Below are 9,413 nucleotides of genomic sequence, written 5' to 3'. Positions count from 1 at the left end.
TCTTCTGCTTCATCCATTCTGTTTTTAAGACTCTGTAATGTGTTTGTCATTTGATCTATTGAACTCTTCATTTCATTATGATTTCTCATCACTATCACCATTTCTTGTTCCACTAGTTGTTTCAATTCATTTTGATTCCTCCTTAATATTTCATTTTCACGAGAGAGATTTTCTATCTTGTCCATGAAGGATTTCTGTAGTTCAAGAATTTGTTTTTGAGAACTTCTTAATGTTCTTATCAATTGTTTGAGATCTGCTTCTTGCATTTCTTCAATCTCCTCATCTTCATAATCTTGAATTGGGGTGTCTTTTTCATTTGGGGGTGTCATAGTGTCTTCCTTGTTCTTGTTATCTCGGTTTTTGCGTTTGTTGTTTGGCATGTTGGAGATATTTGGTTTCTTCACTGTGGTGTTTTTTCTTGTTACACTATGGCTCTATATTAAGTGGACTGTCTGCTTTTGGTGGAGCCTTAGAGGCTTGAGATGAGTGTGGACTGAGAGCTGTGTTTGGTTCCTCAGGGCTGAGGTTGTGTCAAAGATGACACTCCCAGGTTAGGTGTGGTAAATCTCTCTCTTTTTTGATCCAAAAGGGAAGTAATTCCACACAGCTGAATGGAATTGGAGGTAGTTAGCAGGCAAATGATATACCCACAGGAGCCAGAGATCGGAAGCTCTTTCCCAAGGACCACACAGGGAATCTCTGCTGCCCTCAGTGTGGGCTCCAATTCTCCTGCAATCTCCCACTGGGTTGCCAAGTTAGATGCTAATCTCCTGTTATTTCACCCCTCCCCCCAGAGTCAGGTTTTTCTGCTAGGCTCAGGGCTGGTGCAGACCTGAGGTCGCCCTGCTTATGACATATGTCCAAAATGGCGCCTGCTCTGTCTTGCTCGCCTTTGAGAGGTGAGTGGAGAGAGAGAAACTTGTGTCCGTATCTGTCGCTTTTTTTAATTTTTTTCCTCTCTCTCTTCTAGTTAGCCTGGTGAACTTTTCCCCACGAAGTTTCAAGCCTCGTTCCCTCTAGCCTCCTCTTTCCGCTTGTCCGCTGGTGTCTCGGGCTATTGTGGTTCGGCTCACCTCGCGTTCCAGCGCTGGTGCGTTGAGTCTGCTGCTGGTGTCCCGAACTTGATGATCTGTCTTTAGAGCTACATCCTGCTGATATGGGCTACTCTTCGCTGGCATGGGGTGATGTCTCAAGCAGCTGTCTCCTGGGTGGGGAGTGGAGTATATCTCTGTAGCAGCATTTGGTTGGCCACCTGGTTGCTGAAGGTCTTCGTTTGTTCCATTATCACCTGCTGTAAACACTTAGACACTGTAGTATAGAAGACAGGGTGAGAATAGTAACCAATGATCCTAAGAGTAGCATTAACCAGGTAATGAGAAGATTTTTATAGAGAGGAAATGGGGGTGGGGGTCTCTGGACCTTTGTGGAGACAGTTTGATAGATGTGGCTTAAGGCTGATCCCAGCCAAGACTGGGAGAAAGGCCACTTTTGCAGGTAGTGGGGTTTGTCTGTAGAGAAATTTTGACACACAGGTTGGGAGTAGAGCCATTGGTGGTAGAGGTTATGATTACAAAGGAATGAGGCTCAAGTGGGCTAGATACAGAGGACAGAGTTGTAACTAGAGGAGCTAAGAAAGGTGCTGTCTAAGCTACAATTAAGTTTTCTGATTTAGAGGCAAATAGACCCTGATGGAAGGGACTTGATAATAATCAGGTGGGCTTTAGGCCCAGACCTATATCTCTTCACATAGGGTACATCCTAAAGGAGGTATGAACCTCCTTAGGGAAGGCACCCTGTTGACTTCCATTACCTAGCTGGCCTGGGAGGAGAGCTGGCCAGGTAAAGGCAGGTGGCATCTCTAACAGGAAATTTACAGTTCTGCCTGCAATGTTACTGACCCTGGTTGGTTGTCCCCTCAGCTGCAGTGGTCACTTTGGAAGCTTTGCTGAGTGAAGGGCTTTTCAGCTTAGAGCCAATAAGGTCTGTGGCTCTGACCTGGGCATCCTTCGACTCCAGGGCAGGTCCATTTCCAGTGATTCAACTCTTGGCTGGCAGAGCTGCCAGGGCTCTTCATAAGCTGACTTCTGCTGAAGCCCAGGCTTACCACGTTCAAAGCCACTGCAGTGGACTGGCCTGTTGGGTCTCCTTGAGGGCAGACCACTGTACAGAACAGCCATTAACAGGCCTGCCACCCATTGCTTCTGATGCCTAGCTTTCTTTTCCTCCTGGGTTTTGTTAAAGCAGACCAGAGGATGCAAGTCAAGGGCGTGCTCAAGTCCCATCTCTAATCTTCGGTGGCCTGAACTACAAGTCTATAGTCACAGGCATGTTCTGTAGTAGTTTTTCTAAGGTAGACAATGCCCATGAGGAAAATTATATTCTCACTTAAAAACTTTCTTTCCCTTTGTTCTGAAAGGGAGGTCTTTCCTGTTTACTGTTTACCTCGCTGATGGTGAAGTAAATCTAGCTATGAAATTATAATTTAAGCTCCTATGTTGGCTATGCTATTACAGAAAAATGTTAGCCATCTCCTTTATAAGATCTAAAATCAAATTTTGAATCTTGGAGATTCCTTCATAATAGAAATAGTTTCCTACCTCAAAGAGAATAGAGAAATGAGAGAACAAGTTGGGCTTAGAATAGAGAAATGAGGGAGCAAGTCCCAGATCACTTACTGACAGTAGCAATATCACATGAAAACTTAGCAAACATTTTCAACCATTAGACAACAACTTAAGAAAACATTTACCAGAAGGTCCAATGCCTTCCATAAATATTAAAAATACATATTTGGAAACATCTCTTAAATATCTAACATGATGTAGCTTGTTTAACCAGTAAATATAAGCACAAGCATATAAAATGTTTTTAGTTTCTTTCTACCAACACGTTTAAAATGTAATACAGAGATTTAGGTCACACGAATTAAAATATGTTTTTGAATAATTTTAGCTGTTTAAATTTATGGACAATCTTTTGTCTATAAGCCAATTAAAATTCTTAATAAATTTTCCCATGTAGACATACAATATGTATACACATATAACATAATAGACCAATATAGCAGTTTTAATAGCTTTTTTAAAAAAAAAAAATCTAACTCCTGTTTGTAAATTATCAATTGATTTGAATTACTTTTGTTTCTAATAACCTCAGTTAACCATATTTTCTCTCAGTTGGTACCTTTAATACATTATTGGCTTCATCTGTTTACAGAGCCATCCCAAAGTACTCAATACAATAGATGTGGCTGGAAAAAGTCCATTGGAACCTATAGGAGGACAGCTAAACACAGAACCAATGCTTTAGTTTTATGAGCAGCAAATCTGAGATACAAAACTGTGGATGACAAGACTTTAAGTTGCCACATTTAAAATTATAAACTTATTAACCAACTAGGGGCACTTGCTTACTTCACAGTATTTTTGAAAGCATCTGTAGGATTTTACAAAGCATTTAACCCTTTAGGCCTCTGGGGCTTTCTCGCTAAGATAACTATCGTGTCTAGTAACCCAAGATCGTTAGGTTTTTTTTTTAAAACTTTTATTTAATGAATATAAATTTCCAAAGTATAGCTTATGGGTTACAATGGCTTCCCCCCCTCCCACAACTTCCCTCCCGCCCACAACCCTCCCCCCTCCCGCTCCCTTTCCACTTCCATTCATGTAAAGGTTCATTTTCAATTCTCTTTGTATACAGAAGATCAGTTTAGTATATATTAGGTAAAGATTTCAACATTTTGCCCATATAGCAACATCAAGTGAAAAAACTACCATTGGATTACTAATTATAGCATTAAATAGCAATGTACAGCACATTAAAGACAGAGATCCTACATAATTTTTTTTCAAAATAATTAATTTTCTATGCCATTTCCATTTTAACACCAGGTTGGTTTTTTTTTTCATTTCCAATTCTCTTTATATACAGAAGATCACTTCAGTATATATTTAGCAAAGACCTCATCAGTCTGCGCCCACACAGAAATGCAAAGTATAAAAATACTGTTTCAGTACCAGTCATAGCATCACTTGGCTTTAGACGACACATTAGGGACAGATCCCGCATGGGGTGTAAGTACACAGTGACTCCTGTTGCTGACTTAACAATTTGACACTCCTGTTCATGGCATCAGTAATCTCCCTGGGCTCCAGTCATGAGTTGCCAGGGCTATGGAAGCCTTCAGGGTTCGCTGACTTTGATCTTATTCCAATAGGGTCATAGTCAAAGTGGAGGTTCTCTCCTCCCTTCGGAGAAGGGTACCTCCTTCTTTGATGGCCCCGTTCTTTCCACTGGGATCTCACTCACAGAGATCATTCATTTAGGTCTTTTTTTTTCCCATGATATCTTGGCTTTCCATGCCTGCTATACTCTCATGGGCTCTTCAGCCAGATCTGAATGCCTTGAGGGCTGATTCTGAGTCCAGAGTGTTGTTTAGGACATCTGCCATCCTATGAGTCTGCTGTGTATCCCACTTCCCATGTTGGATCTTACTCTCCCTTTTTGATTCTATCAGTTAGTATTAGCAGATACTTGTCTTGTTTGTGTGATCTCTTTGACTCTTAGACCTATCAGAGCTATCAATTGTGAGCTGAAATTGATCACTTGGACTAGTGCGATGGCATTGGTACATGCCATCTTGATGGAATTGTGTTGGAATCCCCTGCACATTTCTAACTCCACCATTTGCGGCCAGTCCGATTGAGCATGTTCCTAATTGTTCATCTCCTCCCTCTCTTTTTCCACTCTTAGATTTAACAGGGATCACTTTTCAGTTAAAATTTAAACACCTAAGAATAATTGTGTGTTAATTACTGAGTTCAACCAATAGTACTAGAACAACAACAACAACAAATACTAAAAAGGATAAAGTATTACATTGTACATCTAAAGTCAGGACAGGAGCTGATCAGTTCATTGTTGCTTATAGTGTCCATTTCACTTAACAGGTTTTCTCTTTGGCACTCAGTTGTCACCGATCAGGGAAAACAAATGATATTTTTCTCTTTGGGACTGGCTTAATTCACTCAGCATGATGTTTTCCAGATTGCTCCATCTTGTTGCCAATGACTGGGTTTCATTGTTTCTTACTGCTGTATAGTATTCTATGGAGTACATGTCCCATAATTTCTTTATCCAGTCTACTGTTGATGGGCATTTGGGTTGGTTCCAGGTCTTAGCTATTGTGAATTGAGCTGCAATAAACATTAATGTGCAGATGGCTTTTTTATTTGCCAAATTAAATTCCTTTGGGTAAATTTCAAGGAGTGGGATGGCTGCGTTGTATGGTAGGGTTATGTTCAGGTTTCTGAGGAATCTCCAGACAGACTTCCATAGTGGCTTAACCAGTTTGCATTCCCACCAACAGTGGGTTAGTGTCCCTTTTTCCCCACATCCTCTCCAGCATCTGTTGTTGGTAGATTTCTGAATGTGAGCCATTCTCACCGGGGTGAGATGGAACCTCATTGTGGTTTTGATTTGCATTTCTCTGATTGCTAGTGATCTTGAACATTTTTTCATGTGTCTGTTGGCCATTTGGATTTCCTCTTTCGAAAAATGTCTATTGAGGTCCTTGGCCCATCTCTTAAGTGGGTTGTTTGTTTTGTTGTTGTGGATTTTCTTGATTTCTTTGTAGATTCTGGTTATCAATCCTTTATCTGTAGTATAGTTTGCGAATATTTTTTCCCATTCTGTTGGTTGCCTCTTCACTTTCCTGACTGTTTCTTTCGAAGTACAGAAACTTCTCAATTTGATGCAATCCCAAATGTTAATTTTGGTTTTGACTGCCTGTGCTGTTGGAGTATTTTCCAGGAAGTCTTTGCCTGTGCCTATATCTTGCATGGTTTCGCCAATGCTCTCTAATAATTTGATGGTTTCGGGTCGTAGATTTAAGTCCTTAATCCATGTTGAGTGAATTTTTGTGTAAGGTGATAGGTATCGGTGTTGCTTCAAGCTTCTGCATGTGGAAATCCAATTTTCCCAGCACCATTTATTGAATAGCTGTCCTTATTCCAGGGATTAGATTTGGATCTTTGGTCAAATATAAGTTGGCTGTAGATGTTTGGATTGATTTCTGGTGTTTCTATTCTGTTCCATTGGTCTATCCATCTGTTTCTGTACCAGTACCATGCTGTTTTGATAACAACTGCCCTGTAGTATGTCCTAAAATCAGGTATTGTGATGCCTCCGGCTTTGTTTTTGTTGTACAGGATTGCTTTGGCTATTCGAGGTCTTCTGTGTCTCCATATGAATTTCAGCATCATTTTTTCTAGATCTGAGAAGAAGGTCTTCGGGATCTTGATGGGTATTGCATTGAATGTATAAATTGCTTTTGGGAGGATAGACATTTTGATGATATTGATTCTTCCAATCCATGAGCATGGAAGATTTCTCCATTTTTTGGTATCCTCTTCTATTTCTTTCTGTAAGGTTTTGTAGTTTTCATCGTAGAGATCTTTAACGTCTTTGGTTAAGTTTATTCCAAGGTATTTGATTGTTTTTGTAGCTATTGTGAATGGGATTGATTTTAGAAGTTCTTCCTCAGCCGCGGCATTGCCTGTGTATACAAAGGCTGTTGATTTTTGTGCATTGATTTTATATCCTGCTACTTTGCCAAACTCTTCGATGAGTTCCAGCAGTCTCTTAGTAGAGTTCTTTGGGTCCCCTAAATAAAGAATCATATCATCTGCAAAGAGGGATAGTTTGAGTTCATCCTTCCCGATTTGTATCCCTTTAATTTCTTTTTCTTGCCTAATAGCTCTGGCCAAAACTTCCAGAACTATATTGAATAGCAGTGGTGAGAGAGGGCATCCCTGTCTGGTACCAGATTTCAGTGGAAATGCTTCCAACTTTTCCCCGTTCAATAGGATGTTGGCCGTGGGTTTTTCATATATTGCTTTGATTGTATTAAGGAATGTTCCTTCCATACCCAGTTTGCTTAGAGTTTTCATCATGAAAGGGTGTTGTATTTTATCAAATGCTTTCTCTGCGTCTATTGAGAGAATCATATGGTTTTTCTTCTGCAGTCTGTTAATGTAGTGTATTACGTTGATTGTTTTGCGAATGTTGAACCATCCCTGCATACCGGGGATGAATCCCACTTGGTCTGGGTGGATGATCTTTCTGATGTGTTGTTGCATTCTATTGGCCAGAATTTTATTGAGTATTTTTGCATCTATGTTCATCAGGGATATTGGTCTGTAATTCTCTTTCAATGTTGCGTCTCTTTCTGGCTTAGGAATTAAGGTGATGGTGGCTTCATAGAAAGAATTTGGGAGGATTCCCTCTTTTTCGATTGCTCTGAATAGTTTGAGAAGAATTGGAGTTAGTTCTTCTTTAAATGTCTGGTAGAACTCAGCAGTGAATCCATCTGGCCCTGGGCTTTTCTTTGTTGGGAGGGCCTTTATTACTGTTTCAATTTCTGTGTCAGTTATGGGTCTGTTTAGGTTTTCTATGTCTTCCTGGCTCAATTTAGGGAGGTTGTATGTGTCCAAGAATCTGTCCATTTCTGATAGATTTCCCTGTTTGCTGGCATACAAGTCCTTGTAGTAATTTCTGATGATTCTTTTTATTTCTGTGGCGTCTGTTGTTACGTTTCCCATTTCATCTCTGATCCTATTGATTTGGGTCTTTTCTCTTCTTTTTTTAGTTAGTTGGGCCAATGGGGTGTCAATTTTGTTTATTTTTTCAAAAAACCAGCTCCTCGTTTGGCTGATTTTTTGTAATGTCTTTTTGGATTCAATCCTGTTGATTTCTTCTCTGATTTTAATTATTTCTCTTCTCCTACTGGGTTTGGATTTGGTTTGCTGCAGATTTTCTAGATCCTTGAGATGGCTTGAAAGCTCATCTATTTGGTGCCTTTCCAATTTCTTGATGTAGACACCTATTGATATAAACTTTCCTCTTAACACTGCTTTTGTTGTATCCCATAGGTTTTGGTATGTTGTGCTGTTATCCTCATTTACTTCCAGAAAATTTTTGATTTCTCTTTTAATTTCTTCTATGACCCATTGTTCATTCAGGAGCATGTTGTTCAATCTCCATGTGTTTGCACGTGCTCTAGGGATTCCGGAGTTGCCAATTTCCAATTTCATTCCTTTGTGGTCTGAGAAGCTGCATGGTATGATTCTAATTCTTTTGAATTTGCTGAGACTTGCTTTATGGCCTAGTATGTGGTCAATCCTAGAGAGGGTTCCATGTACTGCTGAGAAGAATGTAAAGTCCTTAGATGTAGGATGAAATGTTCTGTAGATGTCTGTTTGATCCATTTGGGCTATAGTGTCATTTAAATCTACTGTCTCCTTGTTGATCTTCTGTCCTGTTGATCTGTCTATCTCTGAGAGTGGAGTATTGAAGTCCCCCAGTACTATTGTATTGGGGTCTAAGTCTCCCTTTAAGTCCCTTAACAAGTCTTTTAAATAAGCTGGTGCCCTGTAATTAGGTGCATATACATTGATAATCGTTATATCTTCCTGTTGAATGGATCCCTTAATCATTATATAGTGCCCCTCTTTGTCTCTCCTAACAGTTTTTGTGGTAAAGTTTATGTTGTCCGATATTAAGATGGCTACGCCCGCTCTCTTTTCATTTCTGTTGGTGTGGTATATCTTTTTCCAGCCTTTCACTCTCAGCTTGTATGGATCATTGTTGGATAGATGGGTTTCTTGTAAGCAGCAAAAGGATGGGTTTTGTTCCTTAACCCAATCGGCCAATCGGTGTCTTTTAACTGGACAGTTCAAGCCATTAACATTCAATGTGACTATTGAGAAGGAGTAACTTTGCCCTGCCATTTGCCAAAGATATTTTCTAATATCTGGTTTGAGATTCCTGTGATCTTTTGCTCTGAGGTTTCCTTCCTTTACCTTCTTTCATATTGGTGACCGTGTTTCTGTGTTTCTGTATGTAACACATCTTTAAGCATCTTTTGCAGGGCTGGACGAGTGGCGACAAATTCTTTCAATTTCTGATTGCTGTGAAAGGTCTTAATTTCACCTTCATTCACAAATGAGATCTTTGCAGGATATAATATTCTGGGCTGGCAGTTTTTCTCTCTTAGTACCTGGGCTATATCTCGCCATTCTCTCCTGGCTTGTAGGGTTTCTGATGAGAAATCAGCTGTAAGTCTAATTGGAGATCCTCTGAGAGTAATCTGGCGTTTCTCTCTTGCACATTTTAGGATCTTTTCTTTGTGTTTCACTGTGGTGAGTTTGATTACGACGTGTCGTGGTGAGGATCTCTTTTGATCATGTTTATTAGGGGTTCTCTGAGCTTCCTGTACTAGGATATCTCTGTCCTTCTCCAAACCTGGGAAATTTTCTGCTAGTATCTCACTAAAAAGGCCTTCTAATCCTTTCTCCCTTTCCATGCCTTCAGGAACTCCTAGAACCCGAATGTTGGGTTTTTTAATAGTATCC

Source organism: Lepus europaeus, unplaced genomic scaffold, assembly GCF_033115175.1.
Source record: "Lepus europaeus isolate LE1 unplaced genomic scaffold, mLepTim1.pri SCAFFOLD_3_1, whole genome shotgun sequence".
Lineage (NCBI taxonomy): Eukaryota > Metazoa > Chordata > Mammalia > Lagomorpha > Leporidae > Lepus > Lepus europaeus.
The sequence above is the reverse complement of the archived record's forward strand: the minus strand, read 5'-3'. Positions refer to the sequence as shown.